Source organism: Astyanax mexicanus, chromosome 1 (genome assembly GCF_023375975.1).
Source record: "Astyanax mexicanus isolate ESR-SI-001 chromosome 1, AstMex3_surface, whole genome shotgun sequence".
In the NCBI taxonomy this organism is placed as follows: domain Eukaryota; kingdom Metazoa; phylum Chordata; class Actinopteri; order Characiformes; family Acestrorhamphidae; genus Astyanax; species Astyanax mexicanus.
Window position 1 is genome coordinate 14,341,305 of NC_064408.1, and position 26,869 is coordinate 14,368,173.

At 38.5% G+C, this 26,869-nt stretch overlaps 1 protein-coding gene across 4 annotated transcripts in view; it reads right to left on the reverse strand.

Moving 5' to 3' along the window:
• Positions 1-26,869, reverse strand: part of camkk1a (calcium/calmodulin-dependent protein kinase kinase 1, alpha a) — a 165,089-nt gene that overhangs the window by 119,837 nt on the left and 18,383 nt on the right. Inside the window, exon 1 of one of the 4 annotated variants that reach the window (XM_049469163.1) lies at positions 146-1,419. The exons of the other annotated variants lie outside the window; for them this stretch is intronic. The gene's annotated coding sequence lies outside the window, so the exon portion shown is untranslated. Of the gene's footprint in view, positions 1-145; positions 1,420-26,869 lie in introns of those variants that run through there. 4 annotated transcript variants of the gene reach the window in all.

Sequence of the window (26,869 nt, forward strand, 5' to 3'; positions counted from 1 at the left end):
ATTAAAAAAGACAATACACTGTATTAAATATTTCTTTAAATGATTCTAATCGATTCACAACTACAATCAATTTTAAACTTGTGCACTTTTTCAGATGCATCATTCTCTCAGTCTGTCTGTCTCTCAGAGCTGTTAATCTACTCACAGGGGGACGGGCTGATCCGAGTGTCCTGATAGGACGGTGGAGGATGAAGACATCGTCCAGTCTGACTGTAGGAAGAAGGGGGGTGGGGGGTCTCAGGTATGCAGTGAGGGATGCAGTGGACTCAGCTGAAGAAAGACTGAGGGAAACCCATCTGTCTAGGTCTTCAGCTGGAGCCTCCAGCACTTCCCCTTCCTCCACCACCACTGCCCCCTGCACTGAGCGCTCTGGATCAAACCACCAGCAGAGCCTCACAGTGGGAGGGGCACGGGACAGTGGGCGGAGCCTGGAGGAGAGGACAGTTGAAGCTTCTTAACCTCTCACTCTAAATCTCTTACACTCTCTATATTCTCCATCTTATCTTTCTCTCTTCATACCTTCCACATATTTTACTTTACTTCACTCCACTTTGTCTTTTTCCAACTCTCATTTTTCTTCCTACATTTTCCTGTCTTACTTCCTCTCAACTGTTCTATAACTCTTCCTGTTCCTGTCTCAGTTCAATTCATCTGTCCCTCATCCCACTTCAAATGTGATGTCTCTCTTTCTCTTTTATTGTTTTCCTTCCACTCTGATCCTCTCTTTCAGTTTTCCTGTCTCGTTTCCTCAATCTCTATTTTTCCGTCCCATTTTCTCTGCGTTCCCATCTAGTTCCCTCTTTCCAGTTTTTTCTTTCTTTTTCTCTTCAGCTCTCGCTTGTCTATTTTCTTCCTCTCTTCAACGTTTGTCACTTTTCCTCTTAGTTTTCCTGTCTCGTTTCCTTGCTGTCTATTTCTATGTGCTATTTCCTCTGTGTGTTCAAGTCTTGTTTCCTCTTTCCTATTTCACTTCTTTTCTTCTTCAGCTATCCTGTCCTTTTTTCTTTGCTCGTTTCCCTGGTTCTCTTTCTCTCCCTTAAATTTCTAATCTCCTTTTCTCTACAGCTCTCGAGTGCCCATTTTCTTCCTTCTCTTAGTTTTCCTGTATGGTTTCCTCAATCTATATTTTCATCTCGTTTTCTATTTCTTTCTTTTTTTTTTTTTTAAACATTCATGTCACTTTTCCTCTCAGTTTTTCTGCCTCTCATTATCTTCCTTATTATCTCTCTTTCTTTATTCCTCTATATTTTCCTATAGTTTTCTCTATTTGTCTTCCTCTTTTAAGACATCCGTTGCCCGATACTCTCACCCTTTTTCCCAAATTTCTTAAAATTTCTTACATTCTGCCATCATTCTCAATTTTACTCTTCCTTATGTGTGTGAGTGTGGAGAGAGAGAGAGAGAGAGAGAGAGAGAGAGAGAGAGAGAGATTTAATATGGATTTATAAATGATGAATGATGAAATTCGGGGTTGTACTGGGAGAGTCTGGACTTCATCCAACTACATGTGCTGGGTTAGAGAAAACTACAGCCAGATCCAAGACATTATTTCTCTCTCTCTCTCCCTCTCTCTTTATCTCTCTCTCTCTCTCTCTCTCTCTCTCTCTCTCTCACTCTATCTAAAGTTAGTAGCACTATCTGTATCATTAAAGGCATTCTATGCTTCAACGTTTCTAACTTCAAAGGCTCAGTCTCAGATCCTGCAGTCTTTTGATTACTGCAGTCTGCAGTTCTCAGCTCAGCTGTAGTGTGTGTGTGTGTGTGTGTGTGTGTGTGTATACAGAGCATGTATACAGCGTGGATCCACCTGTGAGGAGAACTGATTTACTGCATACCCACCAAAAAGCTATCAGAGGCCTGTCTTGTGTTGTGTGTTGTGAGATTCATGTTTTTGTGAACGTTGTGAACGTGCTCTGATTTTAAGTGAAAGATTCATCTCACTAAATACAAAAGGTTCTAATAAATGCATTTAGACTTGATAATAAAACACAGTGGATCAACACCAGCAGATGACATGTCTCTCCAAACTAGGGGTGGGCAATATTATATCGTATACAATATATCGTGACACAGAAATATCATGATATTAAAAATCCATATCGTGATAATAGAGATGTTCTGTCTTAAAAGTAGTTTATTATTTACTGTGAAGCTTTAGGTGTATTTATTGTATAATTGTTTTAGTTTGCAGTTTATATGCATGCACTAAATATTCTGCAATATTATTTACTGCATTATATTATTTTATGTTATATTATTTATTTTGCCACGTTATGATTATTCTGTTATACTATTATACTATATTCCTGAAATGAATGAATTATTTTTCTGTTTTCCTATATCGCCAAGTATATCGTTATCGCAAAAATACCCTGAAATATCGTGATATTATTTTAGAGCCATATCGCCCACCCCTACTCCAAACCATCACTGATCATCAGTAAATTTTACATTTCATTTGTGAATCAAGGGAGCAGATTCTGGAGGAAGAGTGGAGAGACACACAGTCCAAACTGCTCGAGGTCTAGTGTGAAGTTTCCACCAATCAGTGATGGTTTGGAGAGACATGTCATCTGCTGGTGTTGATCCACTGTGTTTTAACTTTTATGTAGCACTTTTATGGAGATGTGGATTTCATTTTCCAGCAGGACTTGGCACACTGCCCACACTGCTAAAAGTACAAATTGGTCTAATATAATTTTCAAACTAACGTTTTGAGACACCGATTTTTGGCTTCGATTCATTGGCTGAAAGCCTTACATGCGGCCGGCGTGCTAAATTACCCTATAGCAGCATCAGTACAGTAACTGTTAGCCGGAATAACTGTAGATTAACCTGTAACTGAGTGATTTTATATGTAAATAGTGAAATTATGATTGCGTTCTCTATGAAGCGCTGTTACTAATTCAGATTATTTTGTCCCCAGGGAACGTGAGGCTCTTATAACTGGGGAGAAGCGCTCCGCTCAGACTGGCTGTTTTTTCCTTTAAATGTAATAAAGTTTTCTCTCTTTACATTATTCATTTAGCTTGTTGTGTTTTTATTATCACTATGCTTTTTATAGTATCACATTTGAACTAGTGGATCTGACTAGTGGAATTTCACACTTTTATTTACAAATAAATACATTTATTAAAAAACAATGTTATGTCTGATTTATTAATGTTCTGTTTTACCCACATTTTACCCTTTAAGCGCATTTGAGATGTGAAACACAGTGTAGCAATTAACTAAGCTACATTAAATTATATATAAAAAAAAAAGAATATAACTGTTGTGTTAAGTCTATATAATATAAACACTAATATTTTAATGAATGGTTTAAGTTTGAGAGTGCTCTTGTATAATTACATACATTTCATATTCAAACTACAATTTTTATTGTAAATTAAATTTCCCTGAATGAATCGATTTTGAATCGAATCGGGACCTTGTGAATCGGAATCGAATCAAACTGGGAAATCAGTGATGATACCCACCCCTAGTAGAGAGCACAGTGAAGGAAAAGAATTCTGACCGGTGGTGTCTGGCTAGAATAGTCCCTGTAAAACAGACAAGTAGCTCTGACACAAATCATATCCACATTTAATTAAGTAGACCCCTCACACACACACACACACACACACACACACACACACACACGCGCTGATTCAGAATGCAGCAGCCAGAGTTTTGACTAGGATTAAAAGAAGGGAGCACATCACCCCCATTCTTAAATCTCTACACTGGATACCAGTATGTTACAGAATAGACATTAAAATTCTGTAACTGGTCTATAAATGTCTTAATGGTGCAGGACCAGCATATTTATCTGATGTGCTCCAGCAGTATGAGCCGAGCAGAACTCTCAGATCATCAGGAACTGGTCAGTTAGAGCTGCCTAAAGTAAAAACTAAACATGAAGCGTTAGCGTTTAGCTACTACGCTGCTCTTAAATGGAACCAGAGTAGTAGCTGGTTCCATTTAAATCAAGACTAAAAACCTACATGTTAGATCAGGCCTTCAGCTCTGCCCACTTTTATTCTGTAATGGCACTTTTGTATCATGTTTTATTCATGCTTTATTCTTTTTTATTTTAATTTTTAATTTCTAGTTGTTCTTTTACATGTTTTTAACTTTACTTCTCTTTGTTTTAATCATGTTTGAATTAATCATACTTAATTCTTATTTTAGTTTATATTTCCATTTTTACTGTTATTCTTTTACATGTTTTTTAATTTGACTTATCTGTGTATTTTCTAATTTGTAAAGTACTTTTAAAGACCATTGTGTAAGAAAGGTGCTATATAAATAAACTTGCCTTGCCTAAAGGTCAGTGCAGCATTCTTCAGCTTCCATTGAACATTGTACCAGAAGTCACGGGACAGGAACTAGTTTGTCAGTGTAAAAAGTAGATCTACAACACTAACGCAAAGTGAATGCTGTCTGATATTCAGTTACGTAAAGTTTAATTATCAGTCAGAACATATTTAAACCCGCAGGGCCCTAATCCAGACTCCAGCACAGCACTGCTGATAACAAATGCCCAAAAGCCACCAGCCCATTAATCTTAATGGCAAATCCAATCTGTAGCCACCCAAACGCTTTCCCTGTGTTTATACAGCGCCTGTAATTGGTTAATCCATCTCTGCCCTTCCAGGCCAGCCAGCGTGGACCTTCCTAAGTCTCTCTGTACCGGACCCGTTCAGTACAGGTGTCTAATGGAAAAGGAGATTTTAATGAGCTCAGCTGCCCTGCGTTAAGAGACAGGCAGAGGATCACAGAGGATTTAGCTGTCTGTGTGACTGCCTGACGGCACGGACAGGGACCGGAGAGATCAAACCCGCCTTTAGAGCTGCAGGCTGAGGGGGATTTCTCTCCCCAACGACTACAGAGAACCTGAGAAACGGAATAAGAGTAACCTCCAGCGAGGACAGCTCTGAACTGTGAGCTTAATTAAACATAAAATCACTGATAAAAATGATCCCTTCTCCAAAGTGAAATATGTGTTAAATCTACAGTTCTGAAAAAAATAAGAGACCACTTAAAAAATGAAGAGATTATTTGATTTTTCCAAATAGAAAGAAAGATTGATGATCACAAGCCATCAAACCAAGCTGAACTGCTTGAATTTTTGCACCAGGAGTAAAGGCATAAAGTTATCCAAAAGCAGTGTGTAAGACCGGTGGAGGAGAACATGCCAAGACGCATGAAAACTGTGATTTAAAAAAATCATATTCTCTGATTTTGCTATTTATAGGTATATGTTTTAGTAAAATGAACATTGTTTTTTTTTTATAAACTACAGACAACATTTCACACAAATTCCAACTAGAAATACTGTCATTTAGATCATTTATTGCAGAAAATGAGAAATAACAAAAAAGATGCAGAGCTTTCAGACCTCAAAAAATACAAAGAGAACAAGTTCATAATTATTCAGAAATCAATATTTGGTGGAATAACCCTGGTTTTTAATCACAGTTTTCATACATCTTGGCATGGTCTCCTCCACCAGTCTTACACACTGCTTTTGGGTAACTTTATTCCACTCCAGGTGCATAAATTCAAGCAGTTCAGCTTGGTTTGATGGCTTGTGATCATCCATCTTCCTCTTGATTATATTCCAGAGGTTTTCAATTTGGTAAAATCAAAGAAAATCTATATTTAAAGGGATCTCTTATTTTTTTTATAACTCATATATTTTTTTATTACTCATATATTAAAATATGGAGGGGACTGTTTTCAGGTGCAATGAGAATTTTAAAAACATCCCTCAACTGCTTTTTGCGGTTGGCAAACACACAGACATAGTGATAATGTGAGTAAATTAATCAGTCTATAGAAACAAACAATGTTGGACGAACTCACAGTGCCCGTAGGCTTAGTGTGTGTGTGTGTGTGTGTGTGTGTGTGTGTGTGTGTGCGTGCGTGTGTGTGTGTGTTTGTGTATGTTTTGATATTTTGCTGCATGTTAAAAACTCCCCGTGGCCCGTGTAACTGCGTCACACTCCATCCAGGCAAATCCAATTAAAAGAAAAGGTGGCATGTAAAGAGCAGCGACGGGAAATCAAATCAGCCCCAGCCAACAGAGTGTGTGTGAAAGTGTGTTGATGTACGTGTGTGTGTGTGTGTGTGTGTGTGAGAAAGAGCGTGTGTGATGAATTTAAATGGACAGGCTTACAAAACAGCTCCAGAATTTCGCTGCTAAAGTAAAATAAGTGAAAACGCTCAGACGGCTTATTTTTTTTAGTGAACTTTACCCTTTATTTAGTCTAATACCTCTAATATCTAGTGAAAAAACAAACAAACAAACAAACAAACAATCTGACTTCAGCTCAGTACACACGAACGTGGTGATTCTGAGCAGCATCTTTACCTAAGCACAAACACACAGTATACAGTCAATCAGGACTGTAACTGTGAGATATAATATTGTGAATGTGCAATATCGTATTATTCAGTAATTTCGTGGTTTATTTATTTATTAAACGTATTTTAGTGTATAATTATTCATATTTGCAGTTTAGATCAACTAAATATTCTGCACTTTTGGTAGAGATTTGGCTTTTTATTATTTATTTTGTTACATTATTAATTACATTATTATTTTTATACCAAATCAGAGTTTTGGCAAGAAACTGTTGCTTCCAAAATAGATAAAGGTTTACTGATTTTTTTTGTTCCTACTAAATGATTGAAAAACACTATATATGTACTATATACAGTGGTATGAAAAAGTTTGTTCATGGTTTTTCTTCATAAATCATTGGTTGTTTGGATCAGCAATTTCAGTTAAATGCAGTATATCATAAAGCAGATGAACACAGTGATATTTGAGAAGTGAAATTAAGTTTATAGGTTTTATTGACAGTGTGCATTCATTCCTTAAACTAAATTAGGCAGGAGCATAAATTTGGGCACCTGAACAGAAAAATTACATCAATATTTAGTAGATTCTCCTTTTGCAGAAATAACAGCCTCTAAATGCTTCCTATAGCTTCCAATGAGAGTCTGGCTTCTGGTTGAAGGTATTTTAGCTCATTCTTCTTTACAAATCATCTCCAGTTCAGTCAGGTTTGATGGTTTGCCGACTTTAAATCACAGCACAGATTTTCAATAATATTCTATAGTCTGGGGACTGAGATGATCATTCCAGAATGTTGTACTTGTTCCTCTGTATGAAGGCTTTAGTAGATTTTGAGCAGAGTTTAGTGTTTAGGGTCGTTGTCTTGTTGAGGTACCCAGCCTCAGCGCTTCAACTTCAACTTTCTCACTGATTCTCAAACATTGTTCTGAAGAATCTGCTGATATTGACTGGAATCCATGTGACTCTCAACTTTAATAAAATTCCCAGTACCTGCACTGACCACACAGCCCCACAGCATGATGGATAGCATGATGGTTTTATGATTTATGAAGGAAAATCATAAAATGATGATCAGGGGTGCCCAAACGTTTTCATACCACTGTAAATCTTTAACATTAATTCTTGAAATTTAACTAACTAGAATTACTTATGGTTTTATTTAAGGGTTAATTTTTCCACTATGGAACCAATGAAGGTTTAAAAAAATAATATAATGTGGGAAATGTCTATCTGTCTATCTATCTATCTATCTATCTATCTATCTACAGGGGTTGGACAATAAAACTGAAACACCTGTCATTTTACTGTGGGAGGTTTCATGGCTAAATTGAACGAGCCTGATGGCCAATCTTCATTAATTGCACATTGCACCAGTAAGAGCAGAGTGTGAAGGTTCAATAAGCAGGGTAAGAGCACAGTTTTGCTCAAAATATTGCAATGAACACAACATTATGGGTGACATACCAGAGTTCAAAAGAGGACACATTGTTGGTGCACGTCTTGCTGGAGCATCTGTGACCAAGACAGCAAGTCTTTGTGATGCATCAAGAGCCACGGTATCCAGGGTAATGTCAGCATACCACCAAGAAGGACCAACCACATCCAACAGGATTAACTGTGGACGCTGTATGAGGAAGCTGTCTGAAAGGGATTTTATTTTTATTCACATATGAGAAGATTATTATGTATGCAGGGCAGTGCAAAACAAGTGTTTGTGCTGTCCATTAACCAGTCACATAAGAAGACATCATGAAGACTCAGGAGCAGTACAGAGCTTGAATGCAGCATTCACACTTGGCCAAACGTACCAAACCTGTGGAAAAATCGCACCCAGGTTTGAAAAATATGGCCTAGTGTGAAAACACCTGAACTGAACTAGGTGTAGATGTTCTCTAATTGCTGTTCTACTGTTGTCACAGCATGACAAATGTAACCTACGCCTCTACGATCTACGACAACAACAGAAGATATAAAACAGCAGCAGAAAAGACTCATTAGTCTCTGTTTAAAAGGTCTCCTAGAATGTCACAACGTATTCAACAACTTAGAATAGGTGAGTAATGAGAGTTTGGTACAAAGACGTGACACACACCGAACCTTAAATACTGTTATCTCATCATTCAAAAGAAAATCCAACACAGAAGGGGAGCTCACATTCACTGAGCTTCACTGTACTGAATTATAGTGAAGTGGGATTTAAATGGGACCATGGACCCTATTTTAGTGATCTGTAGTGCACTGTAGAGCTTGTTGGTGTGTTTTTTTTTTTTGGTATCGTGAGGGGGCAAAAAAACAACTTGTGCGTTTCAAAGCGAGCAAAATGCATGTACTAATTCTCTAAATTAATCATGGGTGTGTTTTTTGGGTGTAACATGGAATAAAATCATTGTGTCACTCGTCATTCCCTTTAAGAGCCAGATGAGCTCTGACTTTGGCTGCTGCGTCCATATTATGGTCAGTTATTCTGTCACGGTCCAGCAAAGAGAGGATGTGGAGAGCGGATATAATATAATATTTATTAAAAACAAGAAACAAGGAAACAACAAACCAAGAACAGAACACTGGGAACAAACAGAACATAAACACAACCGCATACCTGTCAAGTTTTGGATTTAAAAATAAGGGAAATTTTTCGTCGCCCACTTTGAGCCATCCCACCAGCCCAACTGAGGCTCAGTATCCCTTACATTTTAAGACAGGTTTACAACAAATCTTAAAAAAAAAAATAACCACCTGTGAACCCCTTACAAACTACAATTAGATGATCAGAATCTGAGGAATGCACTCTCCTACATGTTCTATATTTTTTATTCAATGGATTTAAAATTGAACAAAGGGTGCACAAATTCTGCAAAATTCTTCTCAACCCTGTTGCTGCATATTCTACTGCATATTCTCACTGTTTTGCATATTTTAGAGCATTTTTCTGCTTTAAAGGCACTTAGTAAAGTAAGCGGTGGTATGGTGTGTTTAATACACTGTTGGATAATGATTGATTTATAGTCCAAATAATAGATTTTAACAGGTAAACTCAATAAAGGTTTGTTTATAAGCTGATCAGTTGGATCCGGTGGAAAATACACAATTTTATGGCAGTGATCAAGGTTAAGAAACTGCTTTAAATTACCAACATAAAGTATTGTACTAAATTATGGCTATCCACTACATCCAGCTTCTAGCTAGCTAGTTTGCTAAATTAATTTTCGTTCATTATAGCTTACAATAAGTCCTGCAATCCTAAAAAAAAGCATCTCCAGAAACAATGTTATCACAGTTTCCAAGGTTAGTAACTTTTCTTTTACAAAAATCTCCGCATATCCAGATATGTTTTAACGTCAGCTGCTTCAACTAGCTGCCTAAACTCACAGTGATGGGGGGGGGGGGGGGGGGTTGATTGGCTGATTGGCTGTTTCTCCTCAAAGGCGGGACTTTCTCCTTAAACCAGTACCGTGATTGGCGTTAAGGGATTTTTCATGTACACAGCGGTCAGTCTAATTAATTAGTTTTTTTAAAATATAAATTACAGGAAATGTACAGGAACATACTAAAACAGGAGGGCGACGGGAAAGAGGTGTAAAATATGGTAGTTTCCCGGCCAAAACAGGAAACTTGACAGGTAAGCAACCGGGAAAGACACTAACAACGTACAAGAACCCACAAACTAACACTGAAGGCACAGGAGCTTAAATACACACAGAAGGCGGAAGAGAAAACAGGAAACACCTGGGGACTGGTAATGAGGGGGCGGAGCTAAAAAAAGACACTGGAATGCAGAAGTACATGACATTATGATGATATTACCTCCTTTTTTAACTGCCCTGCTAAGTAAACTTCAGCTCAAGTTTTGATATTGCTGGTAACTGGTCTTGGATGGTCTTTATTATTCTATTCTAAGTAACCTCTAGAGACTTCCGAGCTAAAAATCATATTTTTTTCTCATTTTGATGATGGATATAAAGCATTCCCTGAATTTATTCTTCTGTATCTGCATTGTTTTAAGCCCTGTACTGCTATCACATGACAGGCAGATTAGAAAATTGAATGAATAAGCGCTACAGGAATCCTACAAAACAATGCTAGATGAGAATATACAGTATTTGCATGCAGTCTGCAGCACTAGGCCATAAATCACCATCTCAGATTCACCTTCCTCAGCTTGACACTGACAGCAGAGCAGGAATACATTACAGTTCTTTAAAACAACAACAAGAACACATCCAACAGCAACAGCAACAGCTCTGACATTACCTTTAGCATATCCTCTGCAAGCTGAAGCTGAAATTTCACAGCTGATCCTCCTCTTATCTTCTGCAGCCCGTTCACTATAGGTCACATCAAAGAGCAGCAGCAACTCAGCAGCTAGTAAAGCCTGCAGTATAACAGGCTCACAGCGCTGCTCTGCCTGTGGGTATAGGTCACTGTGGTATACGGTACTACAGCTTCTAGATAAAGACATTATGCAGCAACACTTCTGATGAAAGGCGGGTTGGGTGGAATGATGCTGAGCAGAAACGTCTAGACAAACAAGTTGTGTGCCGGACTAACCTGTTGAGCTGACACAGCATTTTTACGGTTACTAAAAATACAGCTCTGGAAAAAAATAAGAGACCACTTAATGATAAGGTGTTTCCTTGATTTTACCTAATTGAAAACCTCTGGAATATAATCAAGAGGAAGATGGATGATCACAAGCCATCAAACCAAGCTGAACTGCTTGAATTTTTGCACCAGGAGTAAAGGAGCATAAAAATATCCAAAAGCAGTGTGTAAGACTGGTGGAGGAGAACATGCCAACTGTGATAAAAAACACCAAATACTGATTTTTGAACTCTTAAAACTTTATGAATATGAACTTGTTTTCTTGCATTATTTGAGGTCTGAAAGCTCTGCATCTTTTTTGTTATTTGTGCCATTTCTCATTTTCTGCAAATAAATGCTCTAAATGACAATATTTTTATTTGGAATTTGGGAGAAATGTTGTCTGTAGTGTGCAAAATGTGTCACCCTTTGGGTTTCCCTCTGTCCTCGCTGATTCCAGAAACCCCAATAAATCCCATAATGCTCATTTTCATTTACATGCCTTATGTTTTATAACACCCAAACAGAAACAAAAAAAAAAAACGCATGTTCTCAGTCACCGGTTTACTAATATTTTTTACCTGTGTTCCCCCTTAGTCTGTGAATAAATATTCCTTTGGTCCTTTGCAAAAGTTTGCAAAGTATTGCCAACTTGTCTGTTTTTGATTACAGAGCATTTTCCTCTTCAATTTGCCATCCTGTGTTCGATTGCTGAATTGTCTCTTAGTTTACTCTATTTTTGCCTTGGATCTACTAGTTCTGGTTGTCTTATTGGTTGTCTTCTGGTTAAAAAAAAAAAAACAGCAAAACTCTCTAAACCAGTTAACTCTCTAATCCATCACTGATCATCAGTAAATTTTACATTTCATTTGGAAATCAAGGGAGCAGAGTCTGGAGGAAGAGTGGAGAGACACACAGTCCAAACTGCTAGGTCTAGTGTGAAGTTTCCACCAATCAGTGATGGTTTGGAGAGACATGTCATCTGCTGCTGTTGATCCACTGTGTTTTATTATCAAGTCTAAAGTCAGTGCAGTTTTGTTTTCCCAAAAAAACTTACAGCAATTCATGCAGCTTCACTCTGCTGACAACTTTTATGGAGATGTGGCTTTCATTTTCCAGCAGGACTTGGCACACTGCTCACACTGCCAAAAGTACCAATCGGTCTTATGTATATTACAATTTATGAGACACTGATGTTTTGGGTTTTCATTGGCTGTGAGTCATAATCAACAATAAAATGAATAAACACTTAAAATAGATCACTCTGTGTGTAATACAAAGATTAAATATTTACTGAAATGAAGTCACTTTTTAATGAGATTCTAATGAGATTTTTTTGAGATGCACTAGCATGTTAACAAGTTATGGAAAATTATATGGACATGAGCTCAATCCTAAAAAAAAACATACATAGTATGTCATATAGTTCGTTACAGAATCTTTTAAAAAACTGGTTCTATGTATATCACACATCCACATGATCACAATTATCACCATCAACATCAACATAACATCAGTCATAATTAACCATCCTCACTTTAGGGAGATAGGCTATCTGAATTTGATTTAAAACGAATCTGTGTATCTGAGCTACAAAACAGCATGTAGATTAATGATGCACCAGCATGAGAACTGTAGACAGATGCTGATATTCAATAATTTATGTAAATTCTGCGACAAAGTGTTTGCCCCATTGTGGGAAGCAGTGATTGAGGTTAATTTGCTGCCTACCCTCCTGGATCAGACTCTTCCCGCTGTGTAAACTCACCAATATTTGCCACTATCCTCCTAATCCTTGTGTTTTTGCTTTCTTTCTGCTTTATTTTCAATTAATTTCTCATATACTTATATGCCTTGTTCTGTTCTGTTGTGTCTCACGCTGGTTGCTGCTGAGATAAAAGCTTAAAAGCTTGTAAACAGCTGTGGTCTGTCTGTTAACACTTTATTTTAGCTTTTTTTGTGTTGTAGAATGAAGACATTTTAGTCAGCACTAGTCTGGATCACTTTACCTTCTTCAAATACTCGCGACTTTAACACCCATCCCTACTAGAAGTTGTGACAAATTACTCTAGATAAGATAAGCTAGCCTTAAAGCTGAAGCTCAGTGTTTACAAGAGCCAGCTCAGCACCTTGTAGTCTTGTAGTCCTTCTGGGGTCCTTCCCTAAGCTGTCTCCATCCAATATTTGCTAGTGTTTTCATCAGTCTCTGACTATGAAGCTTTTTAGAAGTATGTATGTATGCTGCATGTATGTATGCTGCATATGACTGCTATTGTGTTCCATACCTGGCAGCCCAGCATGTGGAAATTGGACTGGGGAACAGGCAGTGTCCAGAATCAAAGGCTAATCAAGAGCTCAAACTTGCACTAAAATGTTTCCTTAAAGTAGGTCTTCTGCTAAAATATACTTTTTCTTGTTCTTTGTAAAATACAATAGGTCCCTCTGAGTATATGTATATGATGCTGCACATTAAACTGTTCCTCAACCTCCATTGTCTGCAGTAGCTAGAAAAAGAAAATATTCAGAAAGATTAGTGGATTAGAAAAAGCACCGTGTCTACGTTAACTTGTGAATTAGTATTTGTGGCCTCGTCCACCTTGGCTCGCGACCGCCCACAGGCAGAGCTAAAGCTGGGCATCGACACGTCTCCTCAGATAGGAGCTGATTAACAGTGCTAGTGACATGGCAGAAGTTCGTTCCTGTGTTATTTGTGCAAATAACACATCAGTGTTCTATGCTTTGCCCGGTAATTCAGAGCAAAGGAACAAATAATTAGAATTTATCTACGGAAAAACCTGTTTAGAGCAGTTCTGTTTACTCTAGTTACTTTCTTAGCAAGTTATCTTGTGTAAGCAGAGGTGGGTAGTCCAGGTCCAGAAAGTAAAAATCTACCCCGGGGTTTTGTTCCAACTGCCTGAGCGGCTCTGGTGCGGCTCAGCCAACAAAAGTCCGGGATGGACTTTTACTTTCTGGACCTGGACTACCCACCTCTGTGTGTATGTAACTTTAGGTTTACATAGGATCTCCGGTGGATTTCGGCTGAACTGCACTTAGCAGTGCATGACACATGTTGTAAAGTAATACATGACATTAAAAAGACTGTAAAAATGTCCTTATTTTAAAATGCGTCTAACACTGTTACCCAATCAGAGGTGATATGTTTGCATGTATTAATAATCATGAGCAAGAGCTGAAATCCTATCGTTTGTTCCCCACTCGTCCACCAGACTAAAGCAGCGTTATACCGGATCACTGGAGCATTTTTTACAAAAAAAAAACAGCTCCCATGGCATTCATTTATACTAGAGACCACAACTAGACGTTTTAAAATTAATGAAAAAAATGTAAAAGATAAAATGAGACCTTATATTTTAATATCTGATGACACATTCTACCGTTTAGTTAGAACTAAACTAGTTAGGAGTACATAACTACAATACAGTTTGCTTCTTTAAGCATCTGAACACTAAACAAAGAAACAAACAGCAACACAACTAATGAATATCCATGTGCTCCAATTATCTGGGTCAGCACTACACTGAATAAAAAAAAAAACATGCACAAAAAAAACACTAAAAATAAACTACAAACACACTGATTACAGCATGATCAAAAGAGTGTCACCTGATGATCAAGCTGCCCTGCAACTCGTTCCTGTTATTGACGCCAGGGCCAGCAGATTGGGCAGGATTTGCTTTAATAAGCACCTAATTTATAATCACCTAATTAAATCACTTTTACAATGGCTGATTTACACACTGCCGACATCTGGCATGCTCTTTAACTGGAGCTGAGACCCAGGGTAGGTTCTGCGGTTTAAAAACTGTCGCAATCCATCCGTCACGAGTGTTTAACTCAGCGGCTGCAGCGACGCCAAGGGAATATCCTCCGGAATACAGCTCTGATTATTCATCAAACTAGTTTTATAACATGTATATTTATGTGAATCCTCCCCTGAGAGTTCTGACAATCTGCCAATATTAACACCAACACAGTAATGCATGTGTATGATAACAGCGTGCCTTTTCACTTAAAAATTATGATTTTTTTTTTTATTTTACCAAATTTGAAAACCCTAGAATATAATCAAGAGGAAGATGGATGATCACAAATCATCAAACCAAGCTGAACTGCTTTTGAACTTTTGCAACAGGAGTAAAGGCATAAAGTTATCCAAAAGCAGTGTGTAAGACTGGTGGAGGAGAACATGCCAAGATGCATAAAAAACTGTGATTAAAAAACAGGGTTATTCCACCAAATATTAAAAAACGATTTCTGAACTCTTAAAATTTAATGAATATGAACTTGCTTTCTTTGCATTTTTTGAGGTCTCAAGGCTCTGTTTAAGTTGTAAGGTGATATCTTGTGAGGGACTTTGAATACTACTCAGCGTGTTCAGTGCAAGGCAGCATGCATTTTGTTCACAATCAGAGGCTCATAGGATGGGGCTTGGGATCACCCACACCTGTATAAGCTGTCAGGTGATATCTTGTGAGTGGGTTTTAATACTGGCTAGCATAGCATAGCACTGACTGGCAATAACAGGCTTTCTAAGATGGGGCTTGGGAACATCCACACCTGTATAAGTTGTGAGGTGATATCTTGTGAGTGAGGATACATATTGGCCAGCATGCTCATTGCAGGACACTGTGCATTATTGTTCACAATCATAGGCTCATAGGATGGCTTGGGAAAGTCCACACATGTATAAGTTGTGAGGTGATATCTTGTGAGTCAGTTTGAATACTGGCTAGCATAGCATAGCACTGGGTGGTTGGCAATCATAGGCTCATAGGATGGCTTGGGAACATCCACACCTGTATAAAGTTGTGAGGTGCTATCTTGTGAGTTTAAATAATGGTCAATGTGCTCATTGCAAGACAGCATGCATTGCTGTTCACAATCATAGGGACATTAGATGGCTTGGAAACATCCACACCTGTATAAGGTGTTGGGTAATATCTTGTGAGCGAGTTTGAATACTGGTCAATGTGCTCATTGCAGGACAATGTGAATTATCGTTCACAAACAGGCTTGTAGAATGGCTTGGAAACATCCAAACCTGTATTAGGTTGCGAGGTGCTATCTTGTGAGTAAGGCTATCTGGCTATTACGTTAACTGCAAGGTGACGTGAATTATCAGAGTTGAGAGAACAGTCATAGTGAGGGCCAGATGGATGGGACTTCTGAAGATTCTTTGAAGCACAGGGTCAAGTTTTTACCAGGAATACGTCATAGCAGAGAGAGTACAGTGGGTGATAATGATCAAGACAATGGACTCTGGCAGAAATCACATCCACATTCAATGCAGGAGTCTCATACACATCGCAGTACAAGCTGAATTCACAGTGAACATGCTGAACATGGAGGACATTTCCTCAGTAAAACACTGTATAAAAAGTTTAAACAAGCTGAAACAGAGTCAATAAACAACCGCCACTTTACAGCCTGCCAATGAAATTGGTATTGATTTAGAGAGGCTGCAGTTTAGTGGAAGTGCAGGAGCACTCAGTGCATTACAAAGACACACACACACAAAACACACACACACTCCAGGCCTAAAAGCTGAGGATGCATTTACTGTATATTAGAAATACTGCCACCCAATGCATTATCACTGATAAATAGAGAAATGTAGATGTTTATTTATAAGAAACGTGCATTATGTTGCACCATTTCTGAGACACTTGTGCAAACGCACAATCATACAGCTTGCCTATTTCCAGAATGTTAGCAGTCAATCTTCAAATCTTCCATTCTTATATGCATCTCGATTCGGACACTGAACTGAATGTATTTGTTAACTAGGAAAAGGAGGGAACTTTGGATTTATTAATACTGTCATTTCTTTGTTATGTCTTCAAGAACAACGTGTAAATTGATATTAAACTTGTGTTTTACTTGTGCAATATAGCTTTTGAGAAATATCTCTTTGAATAATTTAACATTGAGCATTTTAGGACCATTTATAGTGTTTATGGAACCGTTTAAAATATATAGTTTGTAAAGTAAGCCGTGTTAAAATTGTTGTTTGCGAATCTCTTTATAAGGTTTATTTATAATGTATTGTTTACATTATTCAGCTGTTTTTTTTTCTATTAATGAAGTCTCCATATATTGTGATTTCTTCATATATTGTGTTATATTAATTTTGTGGGACAAAGTAAACCCGTACTATTTAAAGCCTTAATTTTAAACCCCTAGTGTTTTATATTATATGTACTGCTAACAGTACAGTAACTCACACATTCCCAGGTACCCAAAAAACATAGAAATAGAAATAGATAATAATGAAAAAAAAAATACTGTGATATACCGTGACACCATCAGAATCGTGCAAAATAACGTGATATACATTTTTGGTCATACTGCCTAGTAGGGGTGTGCCATATTGTATCGTCCCCGATAATATCGTCAAAATTTTTAAATATTGTGAACGATATTATACCCTAAAATACCGTGCCACAGCACCCATCCCATGTCCCATTATATATCTACTAGAGACACATTAAATCTGTCCAGTATCATTTATTTTACTTTAATCATGGATATATGTAGATATTTAGATATTTGGAGTGCATTTTCCTGTAACAAATCTGATCAAATTCTTGTATTTTTTAATATCTCACTTAGGGGTGTGCAGTATTATATTGTATGTAATAATAAAATATTTGTTTTATTTTCTTGCAGTGTATAGTGTATTTTTCAAATAATTTTGTTTTGTCATATCGGCAAGAGTATCGTTATACCATGAAATATTATGATATTATTTTAGGCCCATATCGCCCACCACTACTGCCTAGCACTAGTTTCACAACTGAAGCAACCAAATTACAAGCATGATGACCCTATTGACACCCTATTGAGATTCTGAGTATATTGTAGATATCATGCTTTAAAAACACTGGCCTTTATGTCTTTTTAGAGTGTACTTACAGAAGGTGAGTATATGTCATTTTCCATGCAAGTGATGTACCAGGCTCTCCCCCAACCCAATTCCTGATTTATTTAGCTAATGTGAACACTACACTTTCAAAGATTTAAGGATTTTTTTTTTATATATATAATTGTATTTCAAATATTTTTCCCATTTTCTCCCCAAATTACACTGCCAATTACCCAACCCACTCACTATCACTAGTAATGCCACAACACACCAGGAGGGTGAAGATTAGCACATGCTTCCTCTGATACATGTGAAGTCAGCCACCGCTTCTTTTCGAGCTGCTGCTATTGCAGCATTGCTGAGCAGCATCACAGCACGCTTGGAGGAAAGTGCAGCGACTCGGTTCTGATACATCAGCTCACAGATGCCCTGTGCTGCGGACATCACCCTAGGAGTGATGTGGGGAGAGAGCGCCATCTACCCACCCAGAGGGAGCAGGGCCAATTTTGCTCCCTCTGAGCGCCGGCAGCTTGATGGCAAAGCTCATAGTGGCAGCGCTTTAGACCGCTGGACCACGATTCAAGGACTTAAAGAGGCTTTATTGTCCTTCACATCACATATGGTACACGAGGTGCCATGATATACATTTTTTTGACATACCGCCCAGCACTACTGGAAGCTTTTCAAAACTTTGCTAAACGTTCTTAAGATGTTCTCTGTTAGCTGGGCTTTACCTTATAAGATAAATACTTACTGTACTTGAATTACAGTTAACCAAGTAGGGCTGTTGTTGGTAATAACCGAACAAATGGTCACTAATCCCTTATCATGGCTGTGCACCACTTGGCCGTTTGTCCCACTCAAGTCTTTAGAAGCCCAGGATAGCTAAACGTGATTTCCCCACTCTCACTGTTAAAGTGATGGAGCCACCAGTTTGGCATTCCCAGAACAGCCATTTCACAGTTTACCAAGGCTCTAAAATCTGATCCGTCTGGCGTCTCCGCAGACACACTTCACGATGACGTGGTCTCCATAGACCCACACATCGGGCATGGAAAAATGTCGAGAAAAAAAAAATAAAAAATCTGTTTATTATTTACCAACGGACTTCTTCTGCTCTCCCAAACAGTCCTCCTCTCTCCAAACCCGAGCGCCAGCCTTCTGTCGACGAGCTCGGAAAAAAGCTTCTTCAGCCCACTCTCGCAAAAACAACACCATCTGCGACCCCCGATCCTCCGCGCGGACAGCCGGCCGCCACATCTGCAGATCCGTGTCGAAGTTTAGACCGGCGAGAGCTGTCGGCTTCCCTCGAGCAGGACGTTAGCGCCCCATTAAACGCGAGTGCGGGGGGGCGCCATCTGCTAAGAAGTGAATTACCATCCAGATTGAGGGTTTCAAGGTTGTTTATTTCCAAACCCCGCACTTCGGAGATCGCCTTAATTATCTAGCAGCCTCCGAAACCCCTTCCCTCCAACACACCGTGCCATCATGCCTCTGCACCGGGGCAGAGACGGCAGCGGCAATTGCAGAGGGTTTCCTAATTATAACTCCATAATCAACAGCCTAATATGAAAGTCAATGGAAGATAATTACTATAACATAGCGGGGATACAATACAGTGCACTACAGTGCACTAAACTAATAAGCTTTCACTTTTCAATCTCACCATCATTTTCGAAGGACTGGCAAAGATGAGTAGGAAAGACAAGGGGGCTCCCAATGAGCTTCTTAATCAAGACAGATATACAGACACAAACACACTTGTTCTACCCAAGTCTGTGAGAAAATATCAATATATCAAAGTATCAAAATATTTAGTTTTGTAATACTGTATCGATTTTCCAAAAACACACAATCAATATGTAACACAGCATCATATTTCTAACATCCGAATAAAAGAAAAGAAATACCGCACACTGAAGGCTTTGGACGGGGTTTAAACTCAACACTAAATTAACCACGGTCTGCACTTTTTGGCAATTTTTTGCCATTTAAAAAATAATTTATCGGCCTGTAGCTTGCTGCCAACCACAGGTAGCACTGCTCAAGCACCATTAGTATCAGCTGCTAATCATGCTAAGCGCTAGCTCTTTCACCGTTTAGAGGTGAGTATTATCAGACTGTAGATAATAAAATAAAAGTGCTTTACTCACCCAAAAAAAAAAAAATTGTGTAGATTAAGATCCAGTGCATGTTTAACTGTTTATTGACGTATTTAACTTAGCTTTACTTTACAGGTTACCTGCTGAATTAGAAGAAAAACATGGTGACACCCTTGTTCTTTACTAGTGACGCATAAAATCGAAGCTCCAGCTCATCCTAAACCACCATCATAGTTGATCAGGTTCAGTTCAGGGGATTGTGAAGAACAAACACTTTTTTTTCTACTTAGTACGTAATTCTATGTGTGTCCCTTAATTACTTTCATGTCTTCAATATTACTCTACAATGTAGAAAATAAATTACATAAAGAAATAAGTTCTTACGAATACACAGCGCACTAATTTTACCTCAGTATTGAATCATCACATTAAAATCACAGAGGAAGAGAAAGAAGAGAAACTCTACTGGCAGCTTTTTTACAGGCAAAAACAGAAGAACATCGACTCCGCTCTCTCATTTAGCTTAACTAGCCTCGACATTGAGGTTGATGGGTCTGACAGGCTGCCTCGCAAGAGTGAACAGGGAGTAAAAATTAAGCCCTGAAGCTTGTCTGGAGATCGCTCTTTTGGCCGGGTTTGCGGATTGGACGATTGAACCAGGCCTCGCACAGGAGCCAACAGCCAACAGCCATCTGCCACTGCAGTCTCCTCAACTGCTGCGAAAAATCACGAAAACAACCACAACAAAACCCAAACACCAGAGATGAAGTAATCTCTAAATCACTCGACATACCCAAATAATTCCTCAACACGCAGAGTTAAGATGGGGTGCATATCTTTCAGGGTGAATATACTCAGTGCGTCCAATAGCCAATGAGAAGAGAAAGAGTGAGGGATGAAGCTGCCAAGACTCCCAAGACTGAAGCAACATATCAGGAGGAAATTATGAGATAGGACACTGGGTTAGAGAAAACACTGGAAGCTAGCCAGCATCCATACCTGCAAACATGCTGACCACAACACACCACCAGCAGGCTGGGACAAAAAGGAGCAGCTCAAAAGCATGGATGAGCCATATCAGGCAACTACAGTATTATCAGCACTGACTGAATATTTCACACTGGTATTTTACAATAGCAGTGGGAATTGAGAGCATATCATGATGTGATGATAGCGATGATATTGCAAGACAATATTGCTCGAAAAACCTCTGGAATATAATCAAGAGGAAGATGGGTGATCACAGCCATCAAACCAAGCTGAACTGCTTGATTTTTTGCACCAGGAGTGGCATAAAGTTATCCAAAAGCAGTGTGTAAGACTGGTGGAGGAGAACATGCCAAGATGCATGAAAACTGTGATTAAAAACCAGGGTTATTCCACCAAATATTGATGATTTCTGAACTCTTAAAACTTAATGAATATGAACTTGTTTTCTTTGCATTATTTGAGGTCTAAAAGTTCTGTATCTTTTTTTTTATTTCAGCCATTTCTCATTTTTTGCAAATAAATGCTCTAAATAACAATATTTTTATTTGGATTTTGGGAGAAATGTTGTCTGTAGTTTATAGAATAAAACACCAATGTTCATTTTACTCAAACATAAACCTATAGATAGCTAAATCTCATTATCTGTCTGTCTTTCCATCTGTCTGTCTGTCAGCTGTAAGCAGGGCAGTGTCATACAATTAGAAACCATAATTACACATCAAATGCTTTCATTTTATACAAATATACGACACCTATAAAAAAATAATTCCTATTTTTTTTAAATTAACAAACACCACCAATGCAATTTAAAGCAAGACCTTGAAGACCTTAAACATGATTAGAGTAATAGACTGATGTGTGATGATTGCTGTACAGTAGGAGAACATTGTGCTAAACTATTACACCCTTTACTCAGCCCACACAGAGCCAGAAACAGAGGACAGATCCAGCAGGAAGTGCTGGAGTAGGAAGCTACACCCGCGCTGGCTGTGTCATTCTTCTGCAAACTCTCTCTTCCAGCACCTCAGAGCACATCTCTTGAAATGAAAGCCCTTCAGGGGCACTGAGATGCCCTTCTTGAGTGAGAGTGTTTGTGTTTCAGTGTTCAGTGCCATCTCTAATGCCGCCCGGGACAGACGCCGGCAGCCTCTTGTGTGTGTCTGGATAGGAGGGTTATAGTGAATGCATTAACAGCAGAATAAACACCGCACACAAACTCCACCGTTCTGTTTTATTCATGATCTACTGGAAGAAGCGGGTTTGTGAGGAGCATCCAAAATGAAACTAAGACAATAGAACATTTCTTTAGCTCTTTAACTCTCAGATTCTCTTTACAACACACCTAACTGAATGCTGAATGCTAGAAATGAGTGTCCAAGACAGAAACAAATTACACTGATATATCATTTCATTTACTGAGCTAAACTTACAGTTGTACAGGTGCATATTGAATTCTGACACGATTTGATCAGCCGTGGTTTTATGTTTTTTGGATACAATCCGGATTAGCACCCGAACATCCCTTTCAGACAGCTTCCTCTTACAGCGTCCACAGTTAATCCTGTTGGATGTGGTTGGTTCTTCTTGGTGGTATGCTGACATTACCCTGGATACCGTGGCTCTTGATACATCACAAAGACTTGCTGTCTTGGTCACAGATGCACCAGCAAGACATGCACCAACAATTTGTGCTCTTATGAACTCTGGAATGTCACCCATAATGTTGTGTGTATTGCAATATTTTGCACAAAACTGTGCTCTTACCCTGCTAATTAAACCTTCACACTCTGCTCTTACTGGTGCAATGAGCAGCTAATGCAGCTAAAATTGGCCACCAGGCTGCTCCAATTTAGCCATGAAACCCCCCACACTAAAATGACAGGTGTTTCCGTTTCATCGTCCAACCCCTGTACATAGCGACTTTCTAGAGACCCGTGGACAATCACATTTCACCTTGTAAATCACATATTACACTTATTCACACATCTATTCCGGAGAATAGCAGCAGCCAATTATGCACAGCGTACTCTCAACCGGAAACAACCCTCCACCTGAAGGACTGCATCAGACACTGAGAAGTTGACCCAGCGCCAATCCAATTTACCTGTTTTCCATGTTGTTGGACTGTGGGAGGAAACCCACACAAACCCCAAACACATGGATAACATTTAAACTCCACCCAGATAGAGATTTCAAATCCCTCACATTTTCAGAGTTTAAATAAGTTATTTTACTGCAGAAAAAAAAGAAGCAGAGCACAAAAAAGGCCCTGTCTGTATCCATATTTAACGCCAACCATAAATGAGCCTTAAGGCATTGTCTCTTTGCCACAATTGAATGGTTTGAGCAAATGACCTTAAAAATGAATCAGTATGCATATTTAACAATCTGCATAACTTAACTCTATAGGGGACATATTCTAGCTCTTTTTCACAAGCTAGAATAAGTTAATTGGCATATAAAACATGCTCATGACATTTTTGGCACAAAATCACTCTTAAATAAAGAGATCTCAGCTTTTCTTGCCAGTTTCCATCTTTCAGAATGATGCATTAAATTAATGCAAAAAGGCTGTTGCTGGCCACGCCCCAACCATGACAAAGGTTTCCCAATTAGAGTTTACCACATGTTAGTGTTAGCTTGTGCTAAAAAAAACGAATAAGCTAGTTCATGCTTAACTGCGATAAAAGCACAAAAAGCACTTACTATTTAAAAGTACTTACATCTCCCTCATCGGCTGATTCTCCATTGGACAATAGCTACAGATCCCTACATCAGAAGAAGTCTGCTGGCTGGCTAATCCTGCTGTGTACTGTCTGTGTACTTGAGGTTTAGGTTTTCAACTAAAAAATGGCAATGGCAAATCTTCACAATAAGGAAGCCACCCAAACAGCTCATGAAAGAATATGATTTCTGACACCAAACTCTCTCCCTCTCTCTTTCTCTCTCTCTTTCGATTTATCACACATTAACAACATGTTGACAATTAAATCAAGATTCACAGAGTACAGGTGTACATGTGAGTGAAAAACGTGGGTGCAAGTTCCCACAATTGTACAGATAACAGTATTTACAACAAGCAGACTAATAAAATAAAATAGAACATACAGATAACTTTACAATATACACAAAATACACAATACACACAATAACAGTGCTAAATTGCCAAAAACGAACAAGCTAGTTCATGCTTAACTGCGATAAAAGCACAAAAAGCACTTACTATTTAAAAGTACTTACATCTCCCTCATCGGCGGATTCTCCACTGGACAATAGCTACAGATCCCTACATCAGAAGAAGTCTGCTGGCTGGCTAATCCTGCTGTATACTGTTTGTGTACTTGAGGTTTAGGTTTTCAACTAAAAAATGGCAATGGCAAATCTTCACAATAAGAAAGCCACCCAAACGGCTCATGGAAGAATATAATTTGACACCAAACTCGTTTCGTTTATTCACCGAAAATGGATGGATGTTTTTTTTTTTTTTTTTTTTTTCTTTCACATTTGGACTGTTTATAGGGGCACTGGAGACCCTATGAACAAAGTGAGTTTTGCATAGGTCCACTAATACACCTTGTCTTTGCCATAATGTAAGGCTTGTGCAAATGTTGGAATAAGGGGTAAGCTGCAGGGTCTGAACACAGAGTATGGACAGAAGGCTCCATCCCTATCTGTATTTAACGTTAAGCATAAATGAGCCTTTACACTGGATAACCACGTTGCTGTCTGCCTCGGTCAGCCGGGGGTAGTGTTAATCTGCCCCCCAGGCATCCTCACACTGAATAACCACATTATTGTCTGCTTCAGTCAGCTAGTGTTAGCCTTTCACAGCTCCAGAGGAGACTACATGCTGGGTAACAGCCTCTGTGTCTTCTCTGCACAGCTAGCATTAGAATTAGCTCCTCCAGAGGCACCTCTGCAATGGATAACCACATTAGTGTCTGCTTCAGTTGGTTAGCGTTAGCCTTTCGTCGCTCCAAAGGAGCCTACATGCTGGATAACAGCCTTGGTCTTCTTCGTTCAGCTAGCATTAGCATTAGGCTGCTACTGAGGCACCTATATACTGGATAGCTGCATCGGTTTCTACCCTGGAAGCTCTAAAAGTTAGCTTTTTGCTTTGTTTTCATATTAATCCAAAGTAGCTATTATGTATTGGCTCAATGCTTTCAGTTATGGGCTGGGCGTTTGATAAATAAGTGATTTACACCCTCAAAATTTTAAATGAAAGATTATTGGTTAAAACAATGACTGCATCGGGAAAGGAAGTGCCTGATTACATTGATATATTCAAAAGAAAGATAAAGGAACAACAATTACACATGTAGATGGATCTGGGAAATAATTATTGAGCTACACATCTCAGCATGGAGTTGTAGAGTTGTAGAGGTTCCTAATGGTGTCCTGGTAAAATCCATCCCATGCAGCTTTTACATTTCATACCTGCAGTTCCTGCAGATTTTGTATTAGGGGTAAAGTGTTAATACCATGTCCAGTAGCATCCCACACAAATTCAATTAGGACAACTTTCGACCTTGGTGCCTCCACACACAGGTTTATTAGTCTTCTCCACCAAGACAAAAGCAGGACTCGTCACTGAAGATGATCCACTGGTATTCCATGATTCCTTTTGGGTGCAACTATTTTAGTTTTTGGGGTTTTGGAATTTACCTGTTAAACAGCTCTGTTTTGCTTATGTTGTATGTTCTTCTAAAACATAAAACAACTAGGGCTGTGTATTGTGTAAGAACTTGGCGATATGATACTGTACATATCTCAATGCAGAGTTTACGATTCAATATATCGTAACATATTGCGATACTCTAAACAAGGTGATATATTGTGATGATGTTTAAATCAAATTTTAGGAAAACTCTAATAATAAAAAAATGCCATCCATTTTTTTTTTTTAAATTTGACTTATATGAAAGTTTACTTCTTATCCAATCAGAACTTGGGGATCTAATGACAGATTACAACACCACTGTCACTAAATGAACTGATGTCTGAAATAGGGGTGGGCGATATGGCCCTAAAATTATATCACAATATTTCATGGTATTTTTGTGATACTGATACTCTTGGCGATATGACAAAACACTGAATAAAATTTAATTTAAGAATACACTACTGCACAGTACTAATAATGCAATTCATATATCTTTATATATGCAGGATTAAAGTAAAATAAATGATACTGGACAGATCAAATCTGTCTCTAGTAGATATATAATGAGAAATGAAAACAGTGTGACATTTTTTTAGCTGAAAACAGCAAAAAAAAAGTAGCACTCTGATGTGATAATTAGGGGTGGGGGATATGGCACCATATTTCAGAGTGTAATATCATTCACAATAGCTCATGCAGCTTTGCCATCAAGCTGCTGGCGCTCAGAGGGAACACAATTAGTCCTGCTCCCTCCAGGTGGGTAGATGGCGCTCTCTCCCCACATCACTAAAGAGTGATGTACACAGCACAGTTCGTCTGTGAGCTGATGTATCAGAACCAAGTTGCTAAATGTTGGTGATTTTATTGTGTACAACAATTTACATTTTAACAGGCAAATTAATAACCAAAAATGATTACTGTGTTTATTCAAAATATAGATACAGTATTGCACAAACAAAATATTGCAATACTTTGATATACTGATATTTTTGTACACCCTTAAAAACAGCAGTGTTCGAGGTTAAAGATAAATACGGTTTTATATTCAGGGACATTTAAAATGTACAGCTGGTACTCATTTCCAACTAACTGCATTTCTTCCTCACTTCTTCCTCATCATGCTAATTCATGCTAAGTCTTTTTCCTGCTTGCCTGCATTCTGATCATCATTTCCGCTTTCTTCCTAAAACCAATCCAACCTGAAGCTCGATTGGATGATCGGACTTCTTACTGACTCACCCCCACATTACTGAATCTAACAAATAGACAGATTCAAGCGCTCTTCATCTTTCCTCATA